At 36.9% G+C, this 16047-nt stretch overlaps 1 pseudogene across 1 annotated transcript; it reads left to right on the top strand.

The window, feature by feature from the left end:
* Positions 1-7999: 7999 nt before the first annotated feature.
* Positions 8000-15598, top strand: LOC143590293 (kinesin-like protein KIN-14C; annotated as a pseudogene). Its single transcript, XR_013145453.1, has 24 exons — positions 8000-8090; positions 8188-8344; positions 8435-8565; positions 8632-8829; positions 8915-9042; positions 9123-9207; positions 9301-9378; positions 9457-9549; positions 9657-9686; positions 9786-9815; positions 9938-9986; positions 10119-10436; positions 10518-10599; positions 10681-10776; positions 10852-11031; positions 11129-11235; positions 11476-11651; positions 12122-12277; positions 12375-12628; positions 12764-12927; positions 13792-14043; positions 14218-14284; positions 14358-14428; positions 15537-15598. The product of XR_013145453.1 is annotated as a kinesin-like protein KIN-14C (transcript).
* Positions 15599-16047: the final 449 nt, after the last annotated feature.

Here is a 16047-nt window from a genome sequence, read left to right as displayed (position 1 = left end):
ACTCAGGACCTCGATGTTATGAGTGGAATAGGGACCCCGATCTAAGTATGTTGGTTGTTACCAACGGAAAAGACACTTACTTGCGCTATTATCCGATTACGTTGGTGCAAAATCCTAACTAGAAAGGACTTTACTTGCTCATTTACACTTGTTCATGGAATTGTAGATTATTATGTACTTATATCCAAACTTATGTGAACTCACCAACTATTCATTTAGTTGACATTATTTTATATATATGCTACAGGTAACCTTATTTAGAGAATGTTGCCATGACGAGGACACTAGAACTTAGGTTATATTAATAAATGAACAAGTTGTTAATTGTTCTTGTATTTTTCCTTGTATTTCTTGTTACAAACTTGTGTACTTGATGTTTAAATTAATTAATGATATTATTGTCACTTAATAGTGTTGCATGTGTTTTGAGCAATCTTTAAGGTCACACTCGGCGTATTCCGCTTTAGCGGGGGTGTTACACTTTATGTTCCGAAACTTTTGAAAATAAACATGTGATTTTTTCTGGAACATTTTGGTTCATGTCGATCATGTATGCATTATCTTTTCTTTGTGATCCAACAAGGAGGTATAATGATGCTAGGTTTAAAACCAGACACTCCTTGTTTGTCAAATGTGTTGAATAACCCTTCTCGCATATCTGCGAGACACTGTGCAGACTGTGTCTCAACTCTGGAACAAAGTTGTCATTTTCAAACTGAAGAACACCATTATTTACAGTACCATTCTATGTGATCTTTCCCTTTTCTCCTCCCGTAAGGAAACATACCCTCCATAATGTGTTTAATGTCGTGCAGTTGAGAGTTGTCTCCTGTCATGTGTCCGGAACAACCACAATCAACATACCAAGGTCTGATGATATTCCTCCATAGCTGTTCCTGCACGATGTGCGAGATTAATTAGTTTTTGGTACCCATTCCATAGTAGTGCTAGGAATACCTAATTCATCTATACATGTTACGGTTGCCATGACATGTCTTCTTGATTATCTAAAATTGGACAAGAAGTTTCGATGATGCAGAGGCTGAAGGTTTAGGCACCCATTTGTAGTCATGTTTAAGAACAGTATGGTTCATACAGGTGTTGACTTGACCTCCGGCCTCTTGACATAAGGAACATTAGTTTTTCTTTTGGAACTAATTTTTTAATCAGAGACCGATGTTGGTCTTTGATTCAAATTCGATTTTGAGTCCTGCCTTCGAAACCTGGTTGTCTTTGTATTCATTGATTTCAAATGAGCAGCCTTGTTTCGATTCCAATCACCATTAGAAGAACTTGCCTTTTTGTACCTGGAATTATTAGAGTTTAGTTTGTTGATGGTACGTCGAGGCATGTTTCTCTATCCATATCCAATAAACGGGACATATGGGCGATGAAGACAATTTCTGGCTATGTGTCCAGGAGTGCCACAGTTAAAACATGTTTGCTTCTTAATGAAAAATTTGCTCGGAGCCAACTCCTAGAGCAAATGGTTTATGTGAACCTGTTTGTTTTGCATTAGAATTGTGGCAAGAATCATTACAAGTGTAAACACGTGAACTGCCCTCTTTGACAAACTTGGGAAAAACAAATTTTCAATTTTCTTATTTTTTAAAATTCCATCCTTCACCACATCACAATGTTTTTGCAGTTTAGAATATTCAAAAAACCAATTGTTTTTGCTCTTAAAACAAAGCCCACACAATCATCAGTAGCAACAGAATTTAAATGAACATAATTAAAATCTTGGGATTTTGATCCATATGGATCATATTTAACGTCAACCATATCCTCAATGATCACTTTGCCTACACATGAAGTAGACGCATTAGTATCGTTCACTTTAGAGTTTGTTCAATGGATTTATTGAACCACGACTGACTGTCTCATGTGTATCTTTCTTAGCAAACTGCAGAAATGGTTCCCCCTCTTCCTCTTCTTTAGTAACAGGTGATGTAGTGTTATTATCATTATATGGAGTGGAACATCATTACACCCCGATACCCTCACCCTTTTTATCTTTCCATTTTAATTGTTTTTCAATCATGGATTCAACAACGGTACTAGAGACATCGAATTTCTAAAAATTGAATTCAAGATTTTCAAATTTATTAGTTAATTTAGCAATCTCTATCTTAGAAGCCTTTAACTCACCGATTAGTTCAGCAGTTCGTTCTTTCACATCTAAGTAGTGACAACACTTTACACTAAAATCATTTTGAAGTTTTTAAAATCCTTTTGTTATGCCTCTAGTTTATCTTTTAATGAATTCTCAGCTTTCTTAAGGGTAAAGTTTTCATGTGTTACACCCTCCATTTCTCTAAGAAGATTACTATTGTGTATTCTATATAATTCTACTTTATCAATACATGATTGAGAACACAATTTAGAACTTACCTCAGATGAGCTAGGAGGAGTGGTGGCGATGAAGCAAACTGAAGATCCTTGACCAACTCATTTGCACTGTTCTCTTCTTCATCAGCATCAATCTGAGCAAGATTTAGTAGCTTGATTGTTTATGTTTTCTGCTTGCATCTGGTCATTCCAGTCAAACTATTGAGCAACCAATCCCCGCTCATTCTCTCTAGCGCCACTCCTATTTTCTTCTATGGGGCACCACCTACTGAACAGGTGCCCTTTCACTGGTTCCCTCCTTTATGGATTGGTGCACTCACGAGCGAAGTGACCGGGCTCGTGGCAGTGGTAGAACCTGAGGGTGTCCTTGTTAAACCCAACTTTCTTGTCAGCATGCATGTTCCAGTTGTTTCTTCTTGTTCTCTTGGTGAATTTCTTCACTTTGAACACTACCATGGCAATCTGCCAAGATATATCCATCTCCTCCACATCATCGGGATAAATTTGATCCAATTCAGCCCATGATTGGATGAACCAAATTTCCAGCAAGAAAAGCATTGTAGCAGTTCATGAAACCTGCCATTAAGGCAATGTTTTCTTGAATCTCCTTTAAAACAGCAGGAACTTGAGCGGGAGATTGACTAGGAGTTGCAGCAGCTGATTGAGGTTTAGTTGGTAGAGCATGTTGAAAGAAAATAGGAGGAGGCTGAGGTGGCTGAGCAAATTGACCTTGAGAAGATTTAAACATTGAGAAGTTGTCATGAGCTTGCAGCGGCTGAACATACTGACCTGAGAAACTTAAACATTGAAAAGCTATCTTGTGATACGAAAGCGTTATTTGAAGCATTATTGTAACCAGCAGCATTGTAGGAGGTAGCATGATTAATGGCACGCTGCTTGTCATCCATGTCACAAAACTTTATGATCGCCATCACTTCTGACGAAGTTAATCTGGCCAGGTCCTTTGTCTTTTTTATCACGACAACATTCATGTCCCAGCTTTGAGGCAGAGAGTTGACAAGCTTGTTATATGTCTCAATAAGAGTCAGATTAATATTTGTGGTTCGCATCTCAGTGACCAAAGTAACAAATCTTTGGAGTTGTGTCTCAATGACTCCCCCAGAACATGATTGAACATGTTAAACCTTTGTCGTAACAGATCCTGTTGACTACTTCTCATATCCTCATTTCCCTCACCACACCTCAATCAGGGCTTCCCACAAGCCTTTGGCAGATTGTAGCTCTCTGAATCCTTGAGCAATCTCAGTGAGAGAGTCATGGTAAGAGTGGCAAGAGCCTTTTCACCTTCCTCAACCTTCTCAAAATCACCGTCACTGTACATGGAGACAAGCTTTATGGCCAGTTCATCGTCTTCCCATAAGTAATGGGTTGAGGACCCCTGGATACTTCTCCATACTTTGGCATCTTTCATCTTAACGTATTTCTCAAATCTGAACTTCCACTTAGCAAACCCTTAATGAGACACTAGACGGTGTATGTGAGTGGTAGTATCCATGATTGAGTCCAGCTCTTGATGCAATGCAGTATTGGATTACACACTGGTAACTTGATCCATTTTAACTAAGATTCAGAAAATAATAGCCTAAAGAGATTCCGCCCACTATAGTAGCAGCCCACAACCAATAAAATTCCCGAAAACACAGCCGAAAATGTAGAAAAAAATCTCAACAGGTTGACCGAGAACTCAACCGAGAGCTACAAAAAACGACCATATCACACACTTGTAGCCGAGATCACCAAACTAATCCCGAGAACCTTTGATCTGAGCCGAGATCACCAAACTGATCCCAAGAACCCTTAATCTTTGCCGAGAATAGTTGATCTTTGCCCGAATACCTTGAATCGTTGCCGAGAACAGTTGATCTTTGCCCGAGAACCTTGAAATGTTGACTTGGTAAGCTTGGTAACCCAATTTCAATGTCGAAAAATTAGGGATTTAAAAATATTTCAAGTTTTGAAAAGATTCTTATCCCTAATCTATCAAGCTTTCCTGAAGAACACAGATTCAATCTTCCACAAACAGATCAGCTACAAACCCACCCAGAAAACTAGTATCTTGAATCGTTGATATCACGAAACCGAGCCTAGAAAAGGTCTATAGGCTCTGATACCATCTGTAAGTCCCAAAGGCGGATCTTTCAATATGATATCAACTAATCCTGTGCGTTAGGCAGAAACTAACCACAAGATGATTCAAGAACAAGATGAAACAAACAAGAAAAACCAAAAGGCTTCAAAGCAAACGTTATATTAAATGTCGGGTACTTAAGCCCTTGAATCTTAAAGAGAGATCTTTGTGTATGCCCAAAGCAACCCCAGCCAAAACCTCAACCTAGCATAATACATATCACATTATATAAGTTTGATCTACCAACGACCTAAGCCAAAGCCCACCGAATTCAACATGTTGAATTCGGTATTACAAGACATTAACCCGAGAACCCAATACAAAGTATAAACAGTAAATATGTCCCCAACAACATGATGGCTGAGGAATACCCGGATATGTTTACTCAAGTTAACTCTGATGAAGTGATTCCGTTTTTTCACAACAAAACATTTTGATGCAGCCGAAGAGCGTTTGAAAAAGCAAAAAGAGAAAGAGAAAGGTAAAGATAAGGTATTTGAACGCGAGTTACAAGCTTTTGATAATACGTTCAAGCATAACACGAAAAGATGAACAAGATGATTGAGGCTCTAAGATATGCTGAAAAAGAAGATTACTTGTAGTCAAAAGCTCGAGAATTGCAATTAAATGAAGAAGTTTGTTGCGGTAAAGAAGATAAAAGGTACCTTTATCTTGTGGATGTACGAGTCAAAGCGTATGTATCGTGAAGTGGGAGCATGGAATTCAATATTTTAAACATATCACTGATGTGCTTTCCACGTCACAATGGGACTTTCGTACATTAGCCGATAGACCATTCATGAACTGAGGTGGTAATCGGTTGGCGGGATGGTTCTATCATTATTTATTACACGAGGTAAGGTATGGGTTCAAGCTCTTCAAGCCCCAGGTGCCAACTCGAAAGTATGTTGATGAAATTGATCCACGCACTGGTTGGGGAAAGCTCGTACTTAAAGTAAAGTCGTCGAGCACATTAAAGAAAGTCCCTTTAAAGGACATTTCCACAAAGTCTTTACAAGAGATTTAATTGATGGTATTATGATGATAAGACCAGTGAGAATGTAATTGTATTGGGATCGGGTTTGAAGACGAAGCCTATAAGGGTTATTGATTCTATGTGGCTAGTCAACTTATCTGAATACGACAACGAAGTGTTATATCATAATTGGATCTAACGGTTGAGCTATCCTATTCTAGAGAGTTATTCGAGTTTGTCATGCATTCGGGATTTATAGCCGTGCTGGCTAGAAGACTAGCAGGTTCAAAAGTTGAAGATTACTAAGAGCTCGAGACGAGGGGGAGTTTGTTAGAGCATCGTTTTACGTCTCGGTCTTTGTTTTAACGTATTTGAGAATAGACTAATGTATAGGGGTATTTTGGTTATTAATGTAATGTCTCATTAGTTAGGTGATGTTAACGAATGAGACACCACTTATTTGTCCCCATTCGTTATAGATGTTTAACGAATGGAGGTTAGCATATTAAGGAGTGTTTAACGAATGAACATAACGTATAGGTAGCGAATGAGCTATCTAACGGTTGAGCTCGTCGTCTATAAATACCCTGTATCTATTCTTAAATTTGTACAGTTCTTATTTTATCAACATTTTTATCCCGTTACTCTGCAAAATTCTCTCTTAACACACACTTCACACACTAACGTAATCGAATCATAAAATGTATTCATATCACAAAACTAGATCTTAAAGTATAGAATCATACATGCATTCTCAGGTATTCTTTCATATCCCTCCTCAGTCTAATCTTGACAGATGTCATCCAATCCATGTGTCAGTTATTACGACCGTAGACGTAAAAAACCACTCGCTCAAATCCAATCCTCAGGAGATATCAGACATGCATAAGTGACAGATATTTCACCGACTTCTTTAATTGTGAGCATATCATCAAGAAAATGATAGATGAGCCACTTTCCGGCACAGAGCAGATGCCAATTGAACTATCAAGTGATTCTTCAACTTTAGGGTATAACCCCAGGTAGTATACTTTGGAAGAACTAAAGGCAATTGTAGTAGTGGAAGCAAGATGAAATAGGAACCCAACCCAATTCTCGTCTATGAACCCCACAATCCCGTTCAAGCGGAGGTCGTCTCTTTGTGGTTGTGAGCCTTTTGCAATGCTCGACTAAGAGCTGAGCAGCCTCTTAAATTGTAGCAAATATCGTGTCATGCTTTGAATCCGAATCCGGAATAGCGTCGTGCTCGGGGTAATAAAAGTCGTGTATATAGTCAGGTGTAAGATGGATCAGAATCCATATTTTGGAGAAAGTCGCACCCTCCACGGTGTTCAAACGCGCACCCCCGCCCCCAAACTCGCCCCATGTCACCCGAAGTGAAAAGTTTAAGAGAACAATTGTATACACCACCGTCACCATAATAATAATCCATAGTTTTAGTGGTAATAAAGCGTACGTTTCAATATGGTTAGAAACGATAATGATATCTTGCTCCATGAATGCTCTTTAGTTTTAATGGTTAAGCGTGTATATGTTTTAAGATGGTTAGAAATGATGATGCATGATATCTTGCTCCATGAAATTAAATAATACCGGGGGGGTTATACACGTCTTATTTATAGCAACTAATAATAAGCGTTCTCAACATGGTCCGATCAACTTCCATGTATAGCCAATCAATCACCTGACATCTTCCTGAATTCATGCTTCACGCCCAAAATTCCTTCCAATCATTTTCAGGATCCTAATCCAACACCAACAAAACATTGATTTGATTTGATTCATCCCAAAAAACCCTTCTCTCTCTCTCTCTCTCTCTCTCTCTCTCTCTCTCTCTCTCCTCATCAGGTTAGTTTCTTATTGTTTGCATTTTGTGTTTTATATGATTATCATATGATATGATAGATGCCGGCCACCAACTGTTAGTTTGTTAAATAAATAAAAAACCCTCTATTAATGTTGAAATCTGTTTTTGTATGCTAACATTTTCTCTTATTGCCTACCTGAATATTATAATTAATCTTTCTCCTACAATTTTATGCATGCATGGTTTCCCCACCACCAAGGTTTCACATAATTTACTCAAATTTAATACGCTTCAATCCCTGTGATGATGAGTTTCTGCTTGGCTCCTTCCAATTGGCATTATAATAACAATAGTAATAATCACAGGTTGCTATGAAGCTTCATTATAAAGAAAATGAACTTCATTTTGCTCTGTGAAGCCAGCCATTGGAGTTCTTGAAATGCTACTGCTCCTTCATACACTTAATTGTAAGGCCAATTACTTTAACAACATTTAAAGTAATTACAGTTACCAACATGTTGGAAGGCTAGGGTTTTAGAAATCATGATACACTTACAAATGAAGTGTGTATATATATATATATATATATTGTTTTGCTTTTAAAGATCATGCAAACTTTAATGTTATGTTTCTAAACCAAGATCATGTGTTTGATCTTTTGGCTCCAGATGGCCAAACCAAGAGCTATCTAGCTAGCTAGCAACTTCTATCTATCATGGATCGTGACACACAAGAGTATGCTAGACTCAACATTTCACATTCATCTCCCAGCAGTGACGTCTTTGAACCTACATCAGCCAATGACGGTAATGTCGAGTTTTCTATATATTATCAATCCTCCATGATTCTTCATTCTTTTGTTGTGTAATTACTGATTTGTTATGATCTTTTATTCTCGATCAGCTAAGACGCGGACATCTGTGATAGAGTGGTTGAACAGCACACTTCCAAATCTTAATCTGCCTGTAAATGCTTCAGATGAGGAGTGAGAACTCGTTTAGTTGATGGCACTATTCTGTGCCGACTTATGAACCGACTTTGACCCGTGTCTGATATTGAGGTGTGATCTTCTTATTCAGTTTAAACTTGTTAATATATGAAAACACCTTTGAAGTTGAGATTATGTTTTCCTGTTGTATCTTATGTTTAGTATGGTAATCCTCATCATTCATCAGAGGCGCATAGAGAAAATGTTAGCAGGTTTCTTAAATCTATGGATGAGATGGGTCTACCTCATTTTAATATTTCAGAGCTAGAGAAGGTAATAATAAGTTACATTCTGTATGTATAGATCGATGGAACATGTTTCACCTCTAAGATAGTATGTATTTGAACTGACACCTGTAGGGAATCCATGAAAATAGTATGTGAAAGCTTGTTAACGCTTAAAGCACATTTATGCCAAAAGTTGTAACACGTAGTCCTAATGCCATGTCACCAAAAAGTTTTCAAGTGATTCTTTTAGATGGAAACATAGTGGAACTAGTGAGGGTTTCCAAGAAGACACGTCGCCTCGAAAAGTTCACCGGGCTTTACGCAACCCTGGTACTTTCTATTGATTCCTTTATTTTTAATTTTCTTTCTTTATACCAAAATTTACTTAATCTTAGTTTTTTCTCCTTTTGTGCAGAGGCTGCAGGTGCGTTGATGCATCACGCTGGACATAAATTTCATGAAGTTTTTCAGATGAAACATGGTGGCTATTCGGATCTTCCCGCTGCAAAAATCTCAGAATTGATGAAATCAAACAGTTTAGATGTGATTTTCTAAGTACTTGATATGTCCATCGTCAATATCTCAATATGTATTATTTTTTGTTGACATTTTTATAGTTTCAGATTGCCCCAACACAGTCGCCTTCTAAGCATGGTAAATGGATTCTAGATGAAAGGCATGGGCAGAAAGAATGGTGAAATACCTCATGTATGATATCCATATTACACCATGTATGCATATACATACATACATACTATTATATATCTGAAAACATATATACTTTTTTGTATTATATTTCAGCGTGTTTCTTGCCTTTTGAGGAAAGTCGTGCAGGAGATAGAACGGCGTATTTCTACTCAAGCCGAACATTTAAGAACTGTAAGACTGATAATATCTTTTTCTGTTGATTATTTCGTTCCTTCTTTACTATTTTTTTAATTTATTTTCGGCTTGCAGCAAAACAATCTTTTTAAAACTCGTGAAGAGAAATACCAGTCAAGGATTAGAGTCCTTGAAGCCCTTGCAAATGGCACCAGTGGAGAGACAAAGGTAGTTGTTTTAATGTATGTATGTATGTATGTATGTATGCATGTATGTATGCATGTACATGTTTGGTTTCTTCACAATATATTTATTCATGATTCTTATTGTCACAGGCTGTAATTAACCACTTTGATCACATGAAGGTAGAACGATTTCTATTAATATCTTTAATATCCAAGTTCTGACAAAAAGTAAGTCAGTTTATATGCCCATCCTCAATAACTGGATTCTCATTGTTACAGATGATGATGAGCCCATTTGATCAGATAAAGGTAAGGTTCATCTTATTCAAAGGGCACTGTTTAAAGTCATTGTTGAATGTTTGAAAATTTTAATAATTGAACAAAGTGGTAAACATATATGTGACTGTGTTAAGTTTGGTGGATTGTTGTAGGTCGATGTAACCAGAACTGGAAATAGCAAGGAAGTAGCTTTACAGGCGAGTTCGTGTTTTTTTTTTTTACTTTTCTCAAAAAAAAAATTGTTATTACTGATAAATGTTTGCATAGTATGCAATGCTTTTTTTTATATTATTATGTATCCCTCCAATTTATTTTTAAAAAAATTTCAGCCAGATAAGTCGATATCAACAGAGGAAAAGAAAACCGAGGATGAGGATGTGAAGAAAAAAGAAAAGGATTGCAAAATGCTGAAATTGCAGCTTTGAAGCAAGAACTGGAGAATGTGAGAAAAAAACTGAAGACCAAAAAGAAGCTTCTAGAAAATCTCAGCTAGATCTCGAGAAGAAATTGAAAGAAGCTGAAAATCGTTTGGCCGAAGCAAAGGTCAACTTTGAAGAGCTTGAAGCTAATTCTCGTTCTAAAATTCAAATGTGGACCAACAAGGAGCACATTTACAAAACACTAACTGAATTCCAACTTGGTGCATTAAAGGTTATATGTGTGTCACTAATCAATGCATTGATTTTATATGTCATACATTTTATTGTATATCCAACACAAGTTTTGTTTCAGGAATTAAAATTTGATTCTCAATCGATACGCCAAGAAATCTTAAAAACTCAAAAGGCCTACTCACAAGATGTTGAGCTCATAGGTGAGCATAAGTGGCAAATATGGTGGGCCAGCTTTACTTTTAATTTTTACCTGCTCTAATGATAATTATCTTCTTGTTTAGGGTCAAAGTTTAAAGTTTTGAAAGATGCATTAGAAAGTTATGATGAAGCTGTTTCAGAAAACCAGAAGCTGCATAATGAAATTCAAGAATTAAAAGGTTAAGCTTAATATGATGCAATTGATATGTAAAGTCTTGCAAGTTTCATCTCACTTATGAGATTTTGGTGAACAGGAAATATTCGGGTTTATTGCCGGATAAGACCGTTTCTTCCTGGTCAAAAGGATAAACAGTCAACCATTGACTATGTAGGTGATAATGGGGAGCTAATTGTTGTCAATCCCTCCAAACCGGGCAAAGAAAGCCGTAGATCATTCAAGTATAATAAGGTGTATGGTCCACATGCTACTCAAGGTTTTCTTCAACTTGTACTTCAACTTTTTTCTGTTACATATATATGCATATGAACGTGCCAATTTGAATTATGTTTCATATCTACTTTCGTATATAGCTGAGGTATATGGAGATATACAACAACTGGTACGGTCCGTTTTGGATGGATACAATGTGTGTATATTTGCATATGGTCAAACTGGATCGGGAAAAACCTACACAATGGTAGAAAACATTTTCTGTATATGCATTTTTTTGTTTTATTTATATACGAAGAAACCAACTTTGGTCTGACTCTTGTTGTGTGTAACCAACCATCTTTGTATTCACCCAAACAAAAAGCTCAAAGTTTTGAATATTGTTGGATGAAATGAGACCAAAGTTGAAAACTTCTTTTGTAATTCACGTTTATTTCTATAGCTTTTTACGCGTGGCTGATATTATTCATTGATTTTTTTTGTAAAGAGTGGTCCTGATAAAGGAACTGAAGAAGAATGGGGAGTGAATTATCGAGCTTTAAATGATCTTTTTAAAATTTCACAAAGTAGAAGCACTTACAAATATGAAGTGGGAGTTCAAATGGTTGAAATTTATAACGAACAAGTTAGAGACTTGCTAGGAGGCGATGCTGCTCCAAAAAAATATCCTTTTAATAGGTTTTCAGCTTACTAGATAAAAAATGTTGATGTGTATCTGAGGTGACAAACTGGAGGACTGGTTGGGTCTGGATCAAAACAGCTGGTTCCTTTAGGGGTCAAAATGGGCCGTGTCGGGTTGTCCAATTTTTTATTTGTATTTGTATTTTTGAATAGTTATCTATTTTGACTGACTTTTAATTACTTGAATAATAATCTTGCTTTTCAAATATAATATTTTTTGAAGGTTTTACATTTACACTTTATGTGACTTTTGGCATGGTTGCTAAATTTGTTTATTTTATCTTTTTGACCCATTATAATTAAAACATAACCCGAATCAACCTATTTGTAAGTAAAAAAGTTTGAACTTCCTGGGGATAGAAAATTGTTTAATAAGCTGAACAATGTTTACAATCTACTTATTAACTTGGAGGTTGAGATGAAAATGTTGTGTTAATCCTTAACTCGCGAACACTGGGGATTTTAGCAACGGCTAGTTTAGCTGTCCCGGATGCTGACATGCGTGAGGTTAGTGACCAGTCTGATGTGTTGAGAGTAATGGAGATTGGGTTCAAAAACAGAGCTAGAAGTTCTACTTCCATGAATGAAAGAAGCAGCAGATCACACAGGTCTTGTATTAATAATCAGTGTGTCAAAGATGATATACTTTCAGCTAAAACAATAATAATAATAACAATAATATTGATTTTGTTTATGATTTGATAGTGTTGTTACGATCTATGTTCATGGAACGGACCTGAAGAGCGGCACGTCTATAAACGCTGGTCTTCATTTGGTGGATCTTGCTGGAAGTGAAAGAATAGACCGCGCTGAGGTGGTTGGGGACCGACTCAAGGAAGCGCAACATATAAACAAATCTTTAGCGGCTCTTGGTGATGTCATCTTTGCATTAGCTCAGAAAAGTCCTCATGTTCCATTCAGAAATAGCAAGCTTACTCAAGTCCTTCAATCCTCTTTAGGTAACTCTCATATCAATCTCTTTCTACTTTTAACTTCACATTCATTTCTATGTTAAATCAATTGCTATTGGATTTTTTAATAGTCCACAAAATCATCTTTGATGTGTTGTTTACAGTCTTTACTTGTTGGTACAGGTGGTCAAGCAAAGACACTTATGCTTGTGCAGTTGAATCCAGAAGCTGCTTCATATGCAGAAAGTTTGAGTACATTGAAGTTTGCTGAGCGGGTCTCTGGAGTGGAGCTGGGACCCGCTCGTAGTAGCAAAGAGGCCAGTAATGTCAAGGAGCTCATGGAACAGGTAATTTGTTAGGCCTGGAAACCCGGCGGGTCCGGGTTATAATAAAGTTAATTCGGGTCAAAATTAAAAAAAATAAAATAATTCCAGGTCAATCTGGGTCGTTTCGAGCAAGTACTAATTTGGTTTGTGTAAAATGAGTTTGTTTTTTTAATTTAATAATGAGTTAATATCAATTCACCGAAAAAATATATATTCGTTTACCCCCGGGCTAACATGATTCAGTTTAGAAAAAAAAGTTGCCCACCCCGACCTCATGTTAAATGAGTTGCTTTAGAAAAAAGTGCCCAGTTCACTCCCACCCCTGTTTGTTTCAGAAAAAAAAAAGGTACCCACTCACCCATGCCACTGGTGGGGGTGGATTGTTGATGTCGGATGGGGTGGCAGAGGCAGAGTGCCGTGGCGGCTCCACATGTGGTCCTTGGTGGTGCTAACTTATTTGAACCTTTGTTAAGTTAAAAATTTTATGTTAGTTAAACGTTTTAACCAGTTGACTAATTTTAGGTGCTAATTTAAGGTAAGCCAGTCTGACCCGTTGACTAAGTTGAGGTGACCCAGATGAACACATATACAATTTAGTTTTACCCAAACTAACCCATTATTTGAATAATGATTGCCACCTCCATTTGTTTTAATTCTCTTTGCATATTTCTTATTACTATACTGTATAAAACGTGTTAAATAATAAACCGTTACAATCAAAGCATTAGATTAATATCATAATAGGCCATATTTGACAGTATATAAATATAGATTGGTATTTGACAGTATATTATCATATGATTTACCTGCCTCTATTGTAATTGGATCATTTTGTTCAATATAAGTATATTTTTCGTGATTTTCTTGTATTTGTGAAATGATCAGGTAGCCTCACTTAAAACCATAATTACAAAAAAGGACGAGGAAATTGAACGGTTACAAGCAGCTAAAGAAAAGAAAGCCTCTCACCCACCGAGTGTTGGACAACGGTCATTGAGGTACGGGTCTTCATCACCAAATTCTAAATTAGGAAACAGCACCAAGAGAACCGAAAGCATTCGTGCCGTATGTCGTTGGATGGGTACGGTTATAAACCAGTCAGAAAGGGGCAGTCACCGATATCAAGTCACGGGGAAGGTCAGAGTTGCTAATGTTTGGTCAAATGTGGAGAGTGTCTGTAATTGATAATAATAATTATTATTATTATTATTATTATTATTATTATTATTATTTGTTTTTTAAAAGTGAAAAACAAGCACTTAAATATTTATTTATATATTTATTTTTTTGTATATGTTTTTGTGGGAACAGACACGGATAGCTCGCTTGATGGCAGCCCGTCCCGTGATGGTTCTAAATCATCCCATAACTCAAACAAGTTAGTTAGATTACTGGTGAGGCATGCATGTTTGAACATTCTTAAGTAAATATTAAAATAAAATGATATGCAGGCCAAAGACAGGCAGTAGAATTTCTCGCCCGCTGACAAAAGTAACCAAGGATCTTCCTAAAGCTGCAAAAGGTACACAATCATCTAAACTCACTTGGTACTCTTAACATTGTTTAAGACCAATTAGTTGCAAGCATTTATAAAATTATTTTGTTAAACCAGGCTCATGTTCAGCTCCTTAAACTTACGAGAGCTCGAGCTTAGCTGCTTGTTTATGTTATATTAAACAGTTCTTATTTATAATTATTATTAGGTTTATTGGATTTTAATAATCCAAACTTTGGTCTATTGGCCGATATTAATCCCAACTTAAGAAATTCTCTAGAATAATCCCAACTTTCACTCTATTGGCTTCCACTGAGTCTTTTCTTAACAGGAACAAACCCAGTTAGTTTTAGGGCAAAATATGTCATTTCTACAAATTGAGGGGGACAAACGAAAAATGTAAATTAACTTAATAACTCAATGACACAGGCGCCACCACCACCGCGGTCGCCGCCACCGACACCACGACCCTCGACACCGCCACCACCACCACCACCACGACCGCCGCTGTCGACACCGCCATTACCACCGCGACCTCCGCCATTGCCTCCACCGCCACCACCACCACCGGTGGCGGAGGCCGCAATGGAGGTGGTGACGATGTCGACGGCGGTCGTGGTGGTGGTGGTGGCAGTGTCGAGTGTCGCGGTGTCGGTGGCGGCGACCGCGGTGGTGGTTGCGCCATTTCGTTGAGTTTTTAAGTTAATTTATATTTTTTGTTTATCCCCTAAATTTGTAGAAATGACATATTTTGCCTTAAAACTAACTGGGTTAGTTCCTGTTAAGAAAAGGCTCAGTGGAGACCAACAGAGTGAAAGCTAGGATTATTCTAGGGAATTTCTTAAATTGAGATTAATATCGGCCAATAGGCCAAAGTTTGGATTATTACAATCCAATAAACCTTATTATTAGGCTTGAGCTTAATAAGTGAAGCTTGCCCATATTTTGATTCAAACATGTTTATAAGTTTAGCTTAGGAAACATGTTTTGCTAATTAATATTCATATGTCATAGAGAAAACATACTAAATGAAATACGTGATTATTGGGCCTTGTCTACATTATCAAAATGTAGAATAGTCTTAATCTGGAATTGTATTTTTACTAATTGCACTTGTTAATATTCTTTCTTACAGGCATGTTTAAGTCAACAAGCGGTAGCAGTTTGACCGCCAAAAGTCCTTCAAAGAGATGGTGATAACTCATTATACTTGCTCTTTTTTATTTCTCCTTCAACTTCTGAAATACTATTAAAATGAAATAATGATATGTATAGGTGAAAATGCAAGAATGAGCTATTGCGGACTTATGAAGCGTATACGGCTGGATCAAGCTTGGATTTGAAAAAGGTGAGTATGATGGATTTTCATGTCAAAATGAGTTTCAGCAACGGTTAATCAACTGAAATGAAACTTATTTTGAAATTTAAATAGTAACCGGTCAGTTTGATAATATTGTAACTTTACGAGAATGTACGCATTCGAGCATTTGCATATGCATGATAAGTAACACAAAACTAGATAAACTTAGATGTAACATACATAAGAGTTAATCGTTTGTAAGTAATCACAAAGCTAGATAAGTTTAATCGTGTAATATATAACTTGATCATTGTAAGTAACCACAAGACGAGATAAGCTTAGTGGT

Source organism: Bidens hawaiensis, unplaced genomic scaffold (assembly GCF_021521415.1).
Source record: "Bidens hawaiensis isolate Kalapana, Puna unplaced genomic scaffold, B.hawaiensis_p1.1 tig00038406_1, whole genome shotgun sequence".
In the NCBI taxonomy this organism is placed as follows: domain Eukaryota; kingdom Viridiplantae; phylum Streptophyta; class Magnoliopsida; order Asterales; family Asteraceae; genus Bidens; species Bidens hawaiensis.
Note: the sequence above shows the minus strand (reverse complement) of the source record. Positions and strands in the feature narration are given on the sequence as shown.